Here is a 16000-nt window from a genome sequence, read left to right on the forward strand (position 1 = left end):
GTACAGGTTTGGCCAAGCCGCAACTCCCGAACCGCATGCGGCTCTTTTATGTTCATATCAACATTTGTGTGTGTGTGTGTGTGTGTGGGGGGGGGGGGGGGGGGGGTTGTGCGTGTTGGCTTCACTTGAGTTCAATTTGGTATTTTGGTCAAAAGCGCATGTGGTGAAATTCCACAAAGTAGGATGGGCAAACACATTTCTTTAAACTATGAGTGTCAATTGGGCTCTTGAAATGGCAGGGAAAAGATGCACAGCAAAACGAAAATACGTAGATGAACACAGGACGTTTTAATCAGAGTGGGAAAGTTTCTATTTTTTGTTGAACGTGATGGCAAACCATTCTGCCTGATATGTCAGACCTCAGCGCATTTCAAAGATTCAAATCTTCAGCGCCATGCACTTAAGCTCACTCCATGCTAACATTGATCAGGCGTCGAACCCGCAACATCATGCTTAAGAGGTGGCCATGCTAACCAGTGCGCCATTATGTCAACGCATAATAACTGTAAGTCTACTGATCAAAACAGCGGTTACTACATGACGTCGCTACGTCGTGGTCACGTGACGCAGACAAGACGTCAATGGACGTGGGCAGAGTTAACTTGTTTAAAAGGGAGTGGGCAGAAGAAATATTTAATTTATTTAAATCTATTTTGAGTGCACACCATTATGCCAATGCATAACAACTGTAAATCTACTAAACAAAACAGCGGTTGCTATATCGTCTGCCACGTCGTGGTCACGTGACGCGGACGTGACGTCGACGCCTACTTTACATCCCACCGATCACAGGACCCCTCGGCTGCATAACCGTGCCCCCTTCCCAACCAATCGGATTTGCTATACGCGAAAACGACGCCAATGGAAAGAGCTTCCGCCCAAATTTAAATCCGTGGGCGTGGCTCGCAGCAGGAAGTAGGAAAATGGCGGCGATGTTGACAAAGACACAGCGAATGGTAACATACGACTAACAAGAGAAATATTTTTATTTTCTGCTTGCAACTGGACCGTCCAGAGCGTACACGGTAAGTACAACTCATCGTTTTTAAAAAGAAGTACTTTTGTTGCCCTGAAAAGCGAGTGAGCGTGGCGTTTGTGGGGGACGTCGAATTTCGACGATTCTTTCTGGTCAACGGTTGTAAATGATTGTGTTGATTAAAAAAGAAAACTATGTAACTCTACTTTTAACTGCCGTTTCAGGTAGATTTGGAATTGCATCACATCCAATTTTGCCTGGGAACAAACAGATTAAATAAATCTTAGTTTTGAATAAGCCACTCCTTCTCAAACAAGTAAACTCTGCCCATTTTGCGCAGTAGATGTTCTGTTAATATCTAGTATTTATACAAAGTCATAATTTAAATTGCTTTCAACCTTCATTCATCGGTTCAACCAACATTACTCGCTCTTATTACCAACTTGTATTGATTTAACTAAGCGTTTAATACTTCCTATCAGGTCTCAAATCGAGATTTGGCAAAATACAATTTCAGCAAATCCAATTTTGCCAGGGAACAAAAATAGATTAAATAAACTAAATAAGTCCTCTTCCCATTAAATAAATCAGAAAAGTCTGTCTTGTAACCAGTCCTCTTCAAACAAGTAAAGTCTGCCCATTTTGTGCCGTAGATTTTGTGTCTATGCCTAGTATTTAAACAAAATCATAATTTAAACGACTTCTTTCCTTCATTCACTTTGGAAATTTGGAATTGCAGCAAATCGAATTTTGCCAGGGAACAAAAATAGATCAATTAAACTAAATAAGTTTTCTTCCCATTAAATGAATTAAAAAAGTCTGTCTTGTAACCAGTCCTTTTCAAACAAGTAAAGTCTGCCCATTTTGTGCCGTCGATTTTGTGTTTATGCCTAGTATTTATACAAAATCATAATTTAAAGGACTTCATTCCTTCATTCACTTTGGAAATTTGGAATTGCAGCACATCAAATTTTGCCTGGGAAGAAAAGTAGATTAAATAAATTTAATAAGTCTTACTACTTCCCATTAAATAAATTAAATACGTCTTACTTGTTTCCACTCCTTTTCAAAACAGTAGTTTAAAACGAGGGCCCTTCACTCAATCTTTAACCTCAACCCCGCACGTTGTGTTGTATCTGTGAATCTTGGTTGTGGCCAAATGATAGTTTTCTTTCATTCGTTTAGGTTCCAAGAAAACTTGATGTAACTCTACTTTTAACTGCCGTTTCAGATAAGCGGGTATTACGTCGCAGTCATGTGCCGCGGATATGACGTAATTGCCCGAACCTCCGCCAAAATTCAAATCTGTTGGCGCGATGGCCGTGAGCCGCTGAGCAGCGACGATTATCAACAGAAATATCTTTATTTTCTGCTTGCAACTGGACCGTCTAGAGCGTACACGGTAAGTAACACTCATTGTGTTTAAGGAGATTTACGTTTGTAATAGCAGAAGTGTAGCCGCGTTGCGTTGTACGTGTGAAAATTGGTCGAGGCGAAATGTTAATGTTTAATTTCATTCCTTTAGGTTCCACGGTGTTTGTTGGCTGCAAGTTTTCCACTGCAAGAAGAGGCTCGTATCATTGACCAGGAGCGAGCTACAATGGTGAGTAGCCATAACATTTATGTTAAACACTTCCTATTTCATGTCTAACAGTACTTGATTTAACAAATAACCATAAATAAATACAGTGTGGGCACTGAAGTTAACATATGTGATTATACTGCCTAATCTGTCACAGAGTAGATTGTTGCAAAGTAATATAAGATCCAAAGTTGTAATTCAGAATAGTTTTCAAAAGAAGGCCATTAGAATTATATACAAGTACGATTACCCTTAACATAACAACAAGCTATTAATTAAATCACAAATTCTTCAATTCAAAGATTTGGTAGATTATCAGACAAATAATGTCTAACAGTAATTGATTTAACACATCACGATAAGTAGATTGAGTGTGGGCACTCTCAAGTTAACATATATGATTATACTGCCTAATCTGTTACAGAGTATGTTGTTGCCAAGTAATGTAGAATAGATCCAAAGTAGTAATCCAGAATAGTTTTGAAGAGGCCATTAGAATAATAAACAAATCTGATTACCTTGAACATAATAACAAGCTAAGTGTTTAATATGTCCTATGAAGTCAAAATTGGGCACCATCATGTGGTGAAATTTGGAATTGCATCACATCCAATTTTGCCTGGGAACAAACAGATTAAATAAATCTTAGTTTTGAATAAGCCACTCCTTCTCAAACAAGTAAACTCTGCCCATTTCGCGCAGTAGATGTTCTGTTGATATCTAGTATTTATACAAAGTCATAATTTAAATTGCTTTCAACCTTCATTCATCGGTTCAACCAACATTACTCGCTCTTATTACCAACTTGTATTGATTTAACTAAGCGTTTAATACTTCCTATCAGGTCTCAAGTCAAGATTTGGCAAAATACAATTTCAGCAAATCCAATTTTGCCAGGGAACAAAAATAGATTAAATAAACTAAATAAGTCCTCTTCCCATTAAATAAATCAGAAAAGTCTGTCTTGTAACCAGTCCTCTTCAAACAAGTAAAGTCTGCCCATTTTGTGCCGTAGATTTTGTGTCTATGCCTAGTATTTAAACAAAATCATAATTTAAACGACTTCTTTCCTTCATTCACTTTGGAAATTTGGAATTGCAGCAAATCGAATTTTGCCAGGGAACAAAAATAGATCAATTAAACTAAATAAGTTTTCTTCCCATTAAATGAATTAAAAAAGTCTGTCTTGTAACCAGTCCTTTTCAAACAAGTAAAGTCTGCCCATTTTGTGCCGTCGATTTTGTGTTTATGCCTAGTATTTATACAAAATCATAATTTAAAGGACTTCATTCCTTCATTCACTTTGGAAATTTGGAATTGCAGCACATCAAATTTTGCCTGGGAAGAAAAGTAGATTAAATAAATTTAATAAGTCTTACTACTTCCCATTAAATAAATTAAATATGTCTTACTTGTTTCCACTCCTTTTCAAAACAATAGTTTAAAACGAGGGCCCTTCACTCAATCTTTAACCTCAACCCCGCACGTTGTGTTGTATCTGTGAATCTTGGTTGTGGCCAAATGATAGTTTTCTTTCATTCGTTTAGGTTCCAAGAAAACTTGATGTAACTCTACTTTTAACTGCCGTTTCAGATAAGCGGGTATTACGTCGCAGTCATGTGCCGCGGATATGACGTAATTGCCCGAACCTCCGCCAAAATTCAAATCTGTTGGCGCGATGGCCGTGAGCCGCTGAGCAGCGACGATTATCAACAGAAATATCTTTATTTTCTGCTTGCAACTGGACCGTCTAGAGCGTACACGGTAAGTAACACTCATTGTGTTTAAGGAGATTTACGTTTGTAATAGCAGAAGTGTAGCCGCGTTGCGTTGTACGTGTGAAAATTGGTCGAGGCGAAATGTTAATGTTTAATTTCATTCCTTTAGGTTCCACGGTGTTTGTTGGCTGCAAGTTTTCCACTGCAAGAAGAGGCTCGTATCATTGACCAGGAGCGAGCTACAATGGTGAGTAGCCATAACATTTATGTTAAACACTTCCTATTTCATGTCTAACAGTACTTGATTTAACAAATAACCATAAATAAATACAGTGTGGGCACTGAAGTTAACATATGTGATTATACTGCCTAATCTGTCACAGAGTAGATTGTTGCAAAGTAATATAAGATCCAAAGTTGTAATTCAGAATAGTTTTCAAAAGAAGGCCATTAGAATTATATACAAGTATGATTACCCTTAACATAACAACAAGCTATTAATTAAATCACAAATTCTTCAATTCAAAGATTTGGTAGATTATCAGACAAATAATGTCTAACAGTAATTGATTTAACACATCACGATAAGTAGATTGAGTGTGGGCACTCTCAAGTTAACATATATGATTATACTGCCTAATCTGTTACAGAGTATGTTGTTGCCAAGTAATGTAGAATAGATCCAAAGTAGTAATCCAGAATAGTTTTGAAGAGGCCATTAGAATAATAAACAAATCTGATTACCTTGAACATAATAACAAGCTAAGTGTTTAATATGTCCTATGAAGTCAAAATTGGGCACCATCATGTGGTGAAATTTGGAATTGCATCACATCCAATTTTGCCTGGGAACAAACAGATTAAATAAATCTTAGTTTTGAATAAGCCACTCCTTCTCAAACAAGTAAACTCTGCCCATTTCGCGCAGTAGATGTTCTGTTGATATCTAGTATTTATACAAAGTCATAATTTAAATTGCTTTCAACCTTCATTCATCGGTTCAACCAACATTACTCGCTCTTATTACCAACTTGTATTGATTTAACTAAGCGTTTAATACTTCCTATCAGGTCTCAAGTCAAGATTTGGCAAAATACAATTTCAGCAAATCCAATTTTGCCAGGGAACAAAAATAGATTAAATAAACTAAATAAGTCTTCTTCCCATTAAATAAATCAGAAAAGTCTGTCTTGTAACCAGTCCTCTTCAAACAAGTAAAGTCTGCCCATTTTGTGCCGTAGATTTTGTGTCTATGCCTAGTATTTAAACAAAATCATAATTTAAACGACTTCTTTCCTTCATTCACTTTGGAAATTTGGAATTGCAGCAAATCGAATTTTGCCAGGGAACAAAAATAGATCAATTAAACTAAATAAGTCTTCTTCCCATTAAATAAATTAAAAAAGTCTGTCTTGTAACCAGTCCTTTTCAAACAAGTAAAGTCTGCCCATTTTGTGCCGTCAATTTTGTGTTAATGCCTAGTATTTATACAAAATCATAATTTAAAGGACTTCATTCCTTCATTCACTTTGGAAATTTGGAATTGCAGCACATCAAATTTTGCCTGGGAAGAAAAGTAGATTAAATAAATTTAATAAGTCTTACTAGTTCCCATTAAATAAATTAAATACGTCTTACTTGTTCCCACTCCTTTTCAAAAAAGTAGTTTAAAACGAGGTCCCTTCACTCAACCTTTAACCCTATTTATTCACCTTCTAGGCTAAGTTTTAAAGGCTAAGTGTTAGAGGCTAAAAGCCAGAGGCTAGGCGCCAGAGGCGAGTTTTTGTGGGCTGAAGTTTTAGTGGGGTTAGTGTGAATACAATCCAAAAGAATACAACAGAATACAATACAATAGAATATAATACATAGATTAAATTCAATAGCTCTTACTACTTCCCATTAAATAAATTAAATACGTCTTACTTGTTCCCAATCCTTTTCAAAAAAGTAGTTTAAAACGAGGGCCCTTCACTCAACCTTTAACCTCAACCCCGCACGTCACATTGTGTTGTATCTGTGAATGTCTGTTGTGGCCAAATGATAGTTTTCTTTCATTCGTTTAGGTTCCACGGTGTTTGTTGGCTATGTTTTCCACTGTCAGAAGGATGAAAATACAAAGTACAACGCTTGGACGTGGGCGAAGACGTCACCGGTGAGTCCTTCCTTCCTATTTATTAACCTTCTAGGTGCTAAAGGCTAAGTGTTAGAGGCTAAGTGTTAGAGGCTAAGTGTTGAAGGCAACACAATACGAACAACACAACACAATACGAACAACTCAACACAATATGAACAACACAATATGAACAACACAACACAATACGAACAACACAACACAATACGAACAACACAACACAATACGAACAACACAACACATTACGAACAACACAACACAATACGAACAACACAACGATACTGCACTGAACAACACGATACCGCACTGAACAACACGATACCGCACTAAACAACACGATACCGCACTGAACAACACCATGCCGCACTGAACACCATGCCACACTGAACAACACCATGCCGCACTGAACAACATTATGCCGCACTGAACAACACCATGCCGCACTGAACAACACCATCCCGCACTGAACAACACCATGCCGCACTGAACAACACCATTCCGCACTGAACAACACCATGCCGCACTGAACAACATTATGCCGCACTGAACAACACCATGCCGCACTGAACAACACCATGCCGCACTGAACAACATTATGCCGCACTGAACAACACCATGCCGCACTGAACAACACCATCCCGCACTGAACAACACCATGCCGCATTGAACAACACCATGCCGCACTGAACAACACCGTGCCGCACTGAACAACATTGTGCCGCACTGAACAACACCATGCCGCACTGAACAACACCATCCCGCACTGAACAACACCATGCCGCACTGAACAACACCATGCCGCACTGAACAACACCATGCCGCACTGAACAACACCATGCCGCACTGAACAACATTATGCCGCACTGAACAACATTATGTCGCACTGAACAACACCATGCCGCACTGAACAACACCATCCTGCACTCAACAACACCACCCCGCACTGAACAACACGATCCCGCATTGAACAACACCATGCCGCATTGAACAACACCATGCCGCATTGAACAACACCATGCCGCACTGAACAACACCATGCCGCAATGAACAACACCATCCCGCACTGAACAACACCATGCCGCACGGAACAACACCATGCCGCACTGAACAACACCATCCCACACTGAACAACATTATGCCGCACTGAACAACATTATGTCGCACTGAACAACACCATGCCGCACTGAACAACACCATGCTGCACTGAACAACATTATGCCGCACTGAACAACACCATGCCGCACTGAACAACACCATCCCGCACTGAACAACACCATGCCGCATTGAACAACACCATGCCGCACTGAACAACACCATGCTGCACTGAACAACATTATGCTGCACTGAACAACACGATCCTGCATTGAACAACACCATGCCGCACTAAACAACACCATCCTGCACTGAACAACACCATGCCGCACTGAACAACACCATTCCGCACTGAACAACACCATGCCGCACTGAACAACACCATCCTGCACTGAACAACACCATCCCGCACTGAACAACACCATGCCGCATTGAACAACACCATGCCGCACTGAACAACACCATCCTGCACTGAACAACACCATGCCGCACTGAACAACATCATGCCGCACTGAACAACACCATGCCGCACTGAACAACACCATGCCGCACTGAACAACATTATGCCGCACTGAACAACATTATGTCGCACTGAACAACACCATGCCGCACTGAACAACACCATGCTGCACTGAACAACATTATGCCGCACTGAACAACACCATGCCGCACTGAACAACACCATCCCGCACTGAACAACACCATGCCGCATTGAACAACACCATGCCGCACTGAACAACACCATGCTGCACTGAACAACATTATGCTGCACTGAACAACACGATCCTGCATTGAACAACACCATGCCGCACTAAACAACACCATCCTGCACTGAACAACACCATGCCGCACTGAACAACACCATGCCGCACTGAACAACACCATGCCACAATGAACAACACCATCCAGCACTGAACAACACCATGCCGCATTGAACAACACCATGCCGCACTGAACAACACCATCCTGCACTGAACAACACCACCCCGCACTGAACAACACGATCCCGCATTGAACAACACCATGCCGCATTGAACAACACCATGCCGCATTGAACAACACCATGCCGCACTGAACAACACCATGCCGCAATGAACAACACCATCCCGCACTGAACAACACCATGCCGCACGGAACAACACCATGCCGCACTGAACAACACCATCCCGCACTGAACAAAACCATCCCGCACTGAACAACACCATGCCGCACTGAACAACATTATGCCGCACTGAACAACACCATGCCGCACTGATTAACACCATGCCGCACTGAACAACACCATGCCGCACTGAACAACACCATGCCGCAATGAACAACACCATCCCGCACTGAACAACACCATGCCGCATTGAACAACACCATGCCGCACTGAACAACACCATCCTGCACTGAACAACACCACCCCGCACTGTACAACACCATCCCGCATTGAACAACACCATCCCGCACTTAACAACACCATGCCGCACTGAACAACACCATGCCGCACTGAACAACACCATGCCGCACTGAACAACACCATGCCGCACTGAACAACACCATGCCACAATGAACAACACCATCCAGCACTGAACAACACCATGCCGCATTGAACAACACCATGCCGCACTGAACAACACCATCCTGCACTGAACAACACCACCCCGCACTGAACAACACGATCCCGCATTGAACAACACCATGCCGCATTGAACAACACCATGCCGCACTGAACAACACCATGCCGCACTGAACAACACCATGCTGCATTGAACAACACCATGCCGCACTGAACAACACCATCCTGCACTGAACAACACCATGCCGCATTGAACAACACCATGCCGCACTGAACAACACCATCCTGCACTGAACAACACCATCCCGCACTGAACAACACCATCCCGCATTGAACAACACCATCCTGCACTGAACAACACCATGCCGCACTGAACAACACCATGCCGCACTGAACAACACCATTCCGCACTGAACAACACCATGCCGCACTGAACAACACCATCCTGCACTGAACAACACCATCCCGCACTGAACAACACCATGCCGCATTGAACAACACCATGCCGCACTGAACAACACCATCCTGCACTGAACAACACCATGCCGCACTGAACAACATCATGCCGCACTGAACAACACCATCCCGCACTGAACAACACCATCCCGCATTGAACAACACCATCCTGCACTGAACAACACCATGCCGCACTGAACAACACCATGCCGCACTGAACAACACCATTCCGCACTGAACAACACCATGCCGCACTGAACAACACCATCCTGCACTGAACAACACCATCCCGCACTGAACAACACCATGCCGCAATGAACAACACCATGCCGCACTGAACAACACCATCCTGCACTGAACAACACCATGCCGCACTGAACAACATCATGCCGCACTGAACAACACCATGCCGCACTGAACAACACCATGCCGCACTGAACAACATTATGCCGCACTGAACAACATTATGTCGCACTGAACAACACCATGCCGCACTGAACAACACCATGCTGCACTGAACAACATTATGCCGCACTGAACAACACCATGCCGCACTGAACAACACCATCCCGCACTGAACAACACCATGCCGCATTGAACAACACCATGCCGCACTGAACAACACCATGCTGCACTGAACAACATTATGCTGCACTGAACAACACGATCCTGCATTGAACAACACCATGCCGCACTAAACAACACCATCCTGCACTGAACAACACCATGCCGCACTGAACAACACCATGCCGCACTGAACAACACCATGCCACAATGAACAACACCATCCAGCACTGAACAACACCATGCCGCATTGAACAACACCATGCCGCACTGAACAACACCATCCTGCACTGAACAACACCACCCCGCACTGAACAACACGATCCCGCATTGAACAACACCATGCCGCATTGAACAACACCATGCCGCATTGAACAACACCATGCCGCACTGAACAACACCATGCCGCAATGAACAACACCATCCCGCACTGAACAACACCATGCCGCACGGAACAACACCATGCCGCACTGACCAACACCATCCCGCACTGAACAACACCATCCCGCACTGAACAACACCATGCCGCATTGAACAACACCATGCCGCACTGAACAACCCCATCCTGCACTGAACAACACCTACCCGCACTGAACAACACCATGCCGCACTGAACAACATTATGCCGCACTGAACAACACCATGCCGCACTGATTAACACCATGCCGCACTGAACAACACCATGCCGCACTGAACAACACCATGCCGCAATGAACAACACCATCCCGCACTGAACAACACCATGCCGCATCGAACAACACCATGCCGCACTGAACAACACCATCCTGCACTGAACAACACCACCCCGCACTGTACAACACCATCCCGCATTGAACAACACCATCCCGCACTTAACAACACCATGCCGCACTGAACAACACCATGCCGCACTGAACAACACCATGCCGCACTGAACAACACCATGCCGCACTGAACAACACCATGCCACAATGAACAACACCATCCAGCACTGAACAACACCATGCCGCATTGAACAACACCATGCCGCACTGAACAACACCATCCTGCACTGAACAACACCACCCCGCACTGAACAACACGATCCTGCATTGAACAACACCATGCCGCATTGAACAACACCATGCCGCACTGAACAACACCATGCCGCACTGAACAACACCATGCTGCACTGAACAACACTATGCTGCACTGAACAACACCATGCCGCACTGAACAACACCATGCCGCACTGAACAACCCCATCCTGCACTGAACAACACCTACCCGCACTGAACAACACCATGCCGCACTGAACAACATTATGCCGCACTGAACAACACCATGCCGCACTGAACAACACCATGCCGCACTGAACAACACCATGCCGCACTGAACAACACCATGCCGCAATGAACAACACCATCCCGCACTGAACAACACCATGCCGCATTGAACAACACCATGCCGCACTGAACAACACCATCCTGCACTGAACAACACCACCCCGCACTGTACAACACGATCCCGCATTGAACAACACCATCCCGCACTGAACAACACCATGCCGCACTGAACAACACCATTCCGCACTGAACAACACCATGCCGCACTGAACAACACCATGCCGCACTGAACAACACCATGCCGAGCTGAACAACACCATGCCGCACTGAACAACATTGTGCCGCACTGAACAACACCATGCCGCACTGAACAACACCATCCCGCACTGAACAACACCATGCCGCATTGAACAACACCATGCCGCACTGAGCAACACCATCCTGCACTGAACAACACCATCCCGCACTGAACAACACCATGCCGCACTGAACAACATTATGGCGCACTGAACAACATTATGCCGCACTGAACAACACCATGCCGCACTGAACAACACCATGGCGCACTGAACAACACCATGCCGCACTGAACAACATTATGCCGCACTGAACAACATTATGCCGCACTGAACAACACCATGCCGCACTGAACAACACCATGCCGCACTGAACAACACCATGCCGCACTGAACAACACGACGTCGCACTGAACAACACGACGCCGCACAGAACAACACGACGCCGCACAGAATAACACAACACCGCACAGAACAACACAATACCGCACAAACAGTTTTAGATAATATTACGTCGCAGTCATGTGACGCGGACATGACGTCAATAGGCGGAATACACGGCAAAATTATACTCCGTGGGCTTGGCTTGCAACAGGAAGTAGGAAAGCGGCAATTCTGGCAAACAAGACACAGCGGTTAGTAACACGATGACTAACAAGGCAAATATTTTTGTTTTCAGCTTGCAACTTGACCGTCTAGAGCGTACAAGGTAATTACAACTGTTTTTTTTTGAGCCCTGAAAAGCGAGGGAGTTTGGCGTTTGGGAGGAACGTCGAACTCGGCGTCTGCTTCCAGCCACAGACGCCAAATTTCGACGATTATTTCGACTGGTCAACGGTTGTAAATTATTGCGTTGACTAAAAACTTTATTTAACTCTACTCTTAACTTTGCCGTTTCAGATATGCGGGTATTACACCGCGGAAATGACGTCAATAGGCTGAACTCTCGCCAAAATTCAAATCTGTGGGCGCAATGGCCTTGAGCGAGACACCGGATACAAACACGACGATTATCAACAGAAATATCTTTATTTTCTGCTTGCAAGTGGACCGTCTAGAGCGTACACGGTAAGTACAACTCATTGTGTTTAAAAAGATTTACGTTTGTGTAGTTTGCGTTGCGTTGTATCTGTGAATGTTGGTTGAGGCTAAATGTTAATGTTTAATTTCATTCCTTTAGGTTCCACGGTGTTTGTTGGCTGTATGTTTTCCACTGCAAGAAGAGGCTCGTATCATTGACCAGCAGGAGCTACAATGGTGAGTACCCCTTTCGTCTTCCATTTATGTTAAACACTTCCTATTTCATGTCTAACAGTACTCGATTTAACAAATAACCATAAATAAATACAGTGTGGGCAGTCAAGTTAACATATGTGATTATCCTGCCTAATATGTTTATCACAAATATGTCACTAATCACTAATATGTTTATTTGTTTATCACAACACCTTTGGACCTTCAGCAATCGATTATTTCCCTTCATCTACAGAGAGACAGAACGATGGTGTCTTAAACATCTCATTCATTTCACCAAATAACTTCACGCAGGTGGATAACGGCCGTCTCGGTCACGCTATGTTGCGTGATGCAGTTTTGAAGAACCAAATGCATTTATTCAATGAATAAGTCAAGCTAGTTCTATGTTTATGATGTTGTAAGTTACGGTACCGATTGAAGTTGAGTTCGAAGCCAGTGGAAAACAGCGCTGCGTTTGTGCTCTCCAGGTACAAATGTTGTGATCTCTGACTGACGACCGGGCGAGACTCGAGTAAGAGATGTCCAAACGAGCTCCGGCAGGGCGGGCCAAGGCGGAGCGAACGGACGCCCTTCAGGCCGCCAATGACGAGCTGAGAACCAAACTGATGGACGTCCAGTTAGAACTTCAGCAGGAGAAGAACAAGGTGAAAACCTCAACAGACAGACACTGCCTGCCTCCCTGCCTGCCTCCCTGCCTGCCTCCCTCCCTCCCTCCCAGATTTCCCGATGTAGATTAGACATGCGTGTGCCATGACTGTGTCAGCCTACATCAACAAATGCACCGAGGACGTCAGCACCACTAAGAATATCATCACCCGGGGCAACCAACGACCCTGGATGACTGAGGAGGTACGTCAAACGCTACGAGCGCGGAACTCTGCCTTCAAGTCTGGCGACAAGGAGACACTGAGGACAGCGAGAGCCAACTTGAACCGTGCCATCAGGATAGCGAAGCGAGACCACAGTCGAAAATTTCAGGATCGTTTCCACGACGTCAAAAACATCAGGAGTATGTGGCAAGGCATACGGGCGATTACAGACTACAACTCACCCTCCCCCCCCCCCGGTGGGTGTAGTTGATGCTGACTTTCTAAATGGTCTAAATAACTTCTTTGGGAGGTTCGAGGCACTAAACGGCACTCCAGCAGTTAAAACTGTCCCCCATCAGAAAGAGGAGGTACTCTGCCTTGACTCCGCCGATGTGTTGAAGACCCTGAGGAGAGTCAACCCCTGTAAGGCCCCTGGCCCCGACAACATTCCTGGGCGTGTGTTCAGGGAATGTGCAAGTCATCTGGCTGGGGTCATCACAGACATTTTTAACACCTCGCTGGGCCAAGCCACAGTGCCGGCGTGCTTTAAGACTGCCTCCATCATTCCGGTGCCGAAGAAACCTCAAATCACCTCATTTAATGATTACCGGCCTGTTGCACTGACTCCGGTTATGATGAAGTGCTTCGAAAGGCTGCTTAAAGGTCACATCGTTTCCAGACTCCCCCTATTATTTGACCCGTTCCAGTTTGCCGACCGGCAAAACCGCTCCACTCAGGACGCCATCTCCTCCGTTCTTCACCTGAGCCTGGCTCACCTGGAGGAGAAGAACACCCATGTGCGGATGCTGTTCCTGGACTTCAGCTCAGCGTTTAACACCATCATCCCACAGCATCTGGTAGGAAAATTGGAACACCTGGGCTTCAACACCCCCCTTCGCAACTGGCTGCTAGACTTCCTCACCAACAGACCTCAGTCAGTCCGGGTCGGACAGAACACCTCTGATGTCATCACCCTCAGCACAGGCTCCCCTCAGGGCTGCGTCCTGAGCCCCCTGCTGTTCACCCTGATGACACACGACTGCGTCCTCAGGTTCACCACCAATCACATCGTGAAGTCAGCAGACGACACAACGGTGGTGGGGCTCATCAGAGACAACAACGACCTGGACTACAGAGAGGAGGTGGAGCAGCTGGTGGGCTGGTGCAGAGAAAACAGCCTGATCCTGAATGAGGAGAAGATGAAGGAGATCGTCGTCGACTTCAGGAAAAAACAGCCTCACCACGCTCCACTGATCATCAACAGCTCAGCTGTGGAGGTGGTCAGCACCACCAAATTCCTGGGGGTCCACATCACAGAAGACCTCACCTGGACTATGAACACTACGGCACTGGTCAAGAGGGCACAGAAGCGCTTGTACTTCCTGCGGAGGATGAGGAGAGCCCACCTGCCCCCACCCATCATGAGGACGTTCTACAGGAGCACCATAGAGAGCATTCTGACAAGCTGTCTCTCTGTATGGTGTGGAGGCTGCACCGCCTCCGATTGGAAGAACGTGAGGAGAGTGGTGAGGGCAGCAGAGAGGATCATAGGGGCTCCTCTTCCCTCCATTCAGGACATTTCATCTCAGCGCTGCATGTCCCGTGCCCGTAACATCATCAATGACCCATCACACCCCCACCATGGACTGTTCTCCCTGCTGCCCTCTGGGAAGAGGTTTGCAGCATCCGCTGCAGGTCCACCAGGTTCTGCAACAGCTTTTTCCCTGCTGTCATCAGACTGTTGAACACTAGAACTGTTGAGCTCTAAACTGAACTCTGCATCACACATTCACAGAACTGTACTTTATGACACTACGGACCTCTATCTTGCACTATCTCGCACTACCAACTTTACTGAACTTGTATAAACCCTTTAAATAGAAGTTTAATACATGGTTTAGCATTCCTCTGCACACTCTTGAATACTGTTTTGCCTACTTGCACTATTGCATAATTATCACTGCTGCACTTTATACTTATTTTTAATATATATATATATATATATATATATATAGTATATGTATATATATATATTTTCATAGGATATGTTACTTCTATTCAACTGCAATATCACTACTTTGTTGTAAGACGTATGCAACGGAATTTCGTTTTGTATGCACCATGTGCAGACAAGATGACAATAAAGTTTGTCTAAGTCTAAGTCTAAGTCATGTCAGGTCAGCTGTCTGGAGAGAGAGAGAAGTCAGGACCTGCGGGCGGAGCACCACCGTGCCACCGCCGCCATGACGGAACT

General features: G+C 44.7%; 1 long non-coding RNA gene across 1 annotated transcript; it reads left to right on the plus strand.

Annotated features, from left to right (window-relative positions):
* The first annotated feature begins 12408 nt into the window (after positions 1-12408).
* Positions 12409-14470, plus strand: LOC148386870 (uncharacterized). Its single transcript, XR_015862729.1, has 3 exons — positions 12409-12748; positions 12861-12937; positions 13405-14470. It is a non-coding gene; the product is annotated as an uncharacterized LOC148386870 (long non-coding RNA).
* The last annotated feature ends 1530 nt before the right edge of the window (positions 14471-16000 follow it).

The sequence above is a fragment of the Syngnathus floridae genome, chromosome 14 (genome assembly GCF_059516105.1).
Source record: "Syngnathus floridae isolate MCC-2025c chromosome 14, RoL_Sflo_1.0, whole genome shotgun sequence".
In the NCBI taxonomy this organism is placed as follows: Eukaryota; Metazoa; Chordata; class Actinopteri; order Syngnathiformes; family Syngnathidae; genus Syngnathus; species Syngnathus floridae.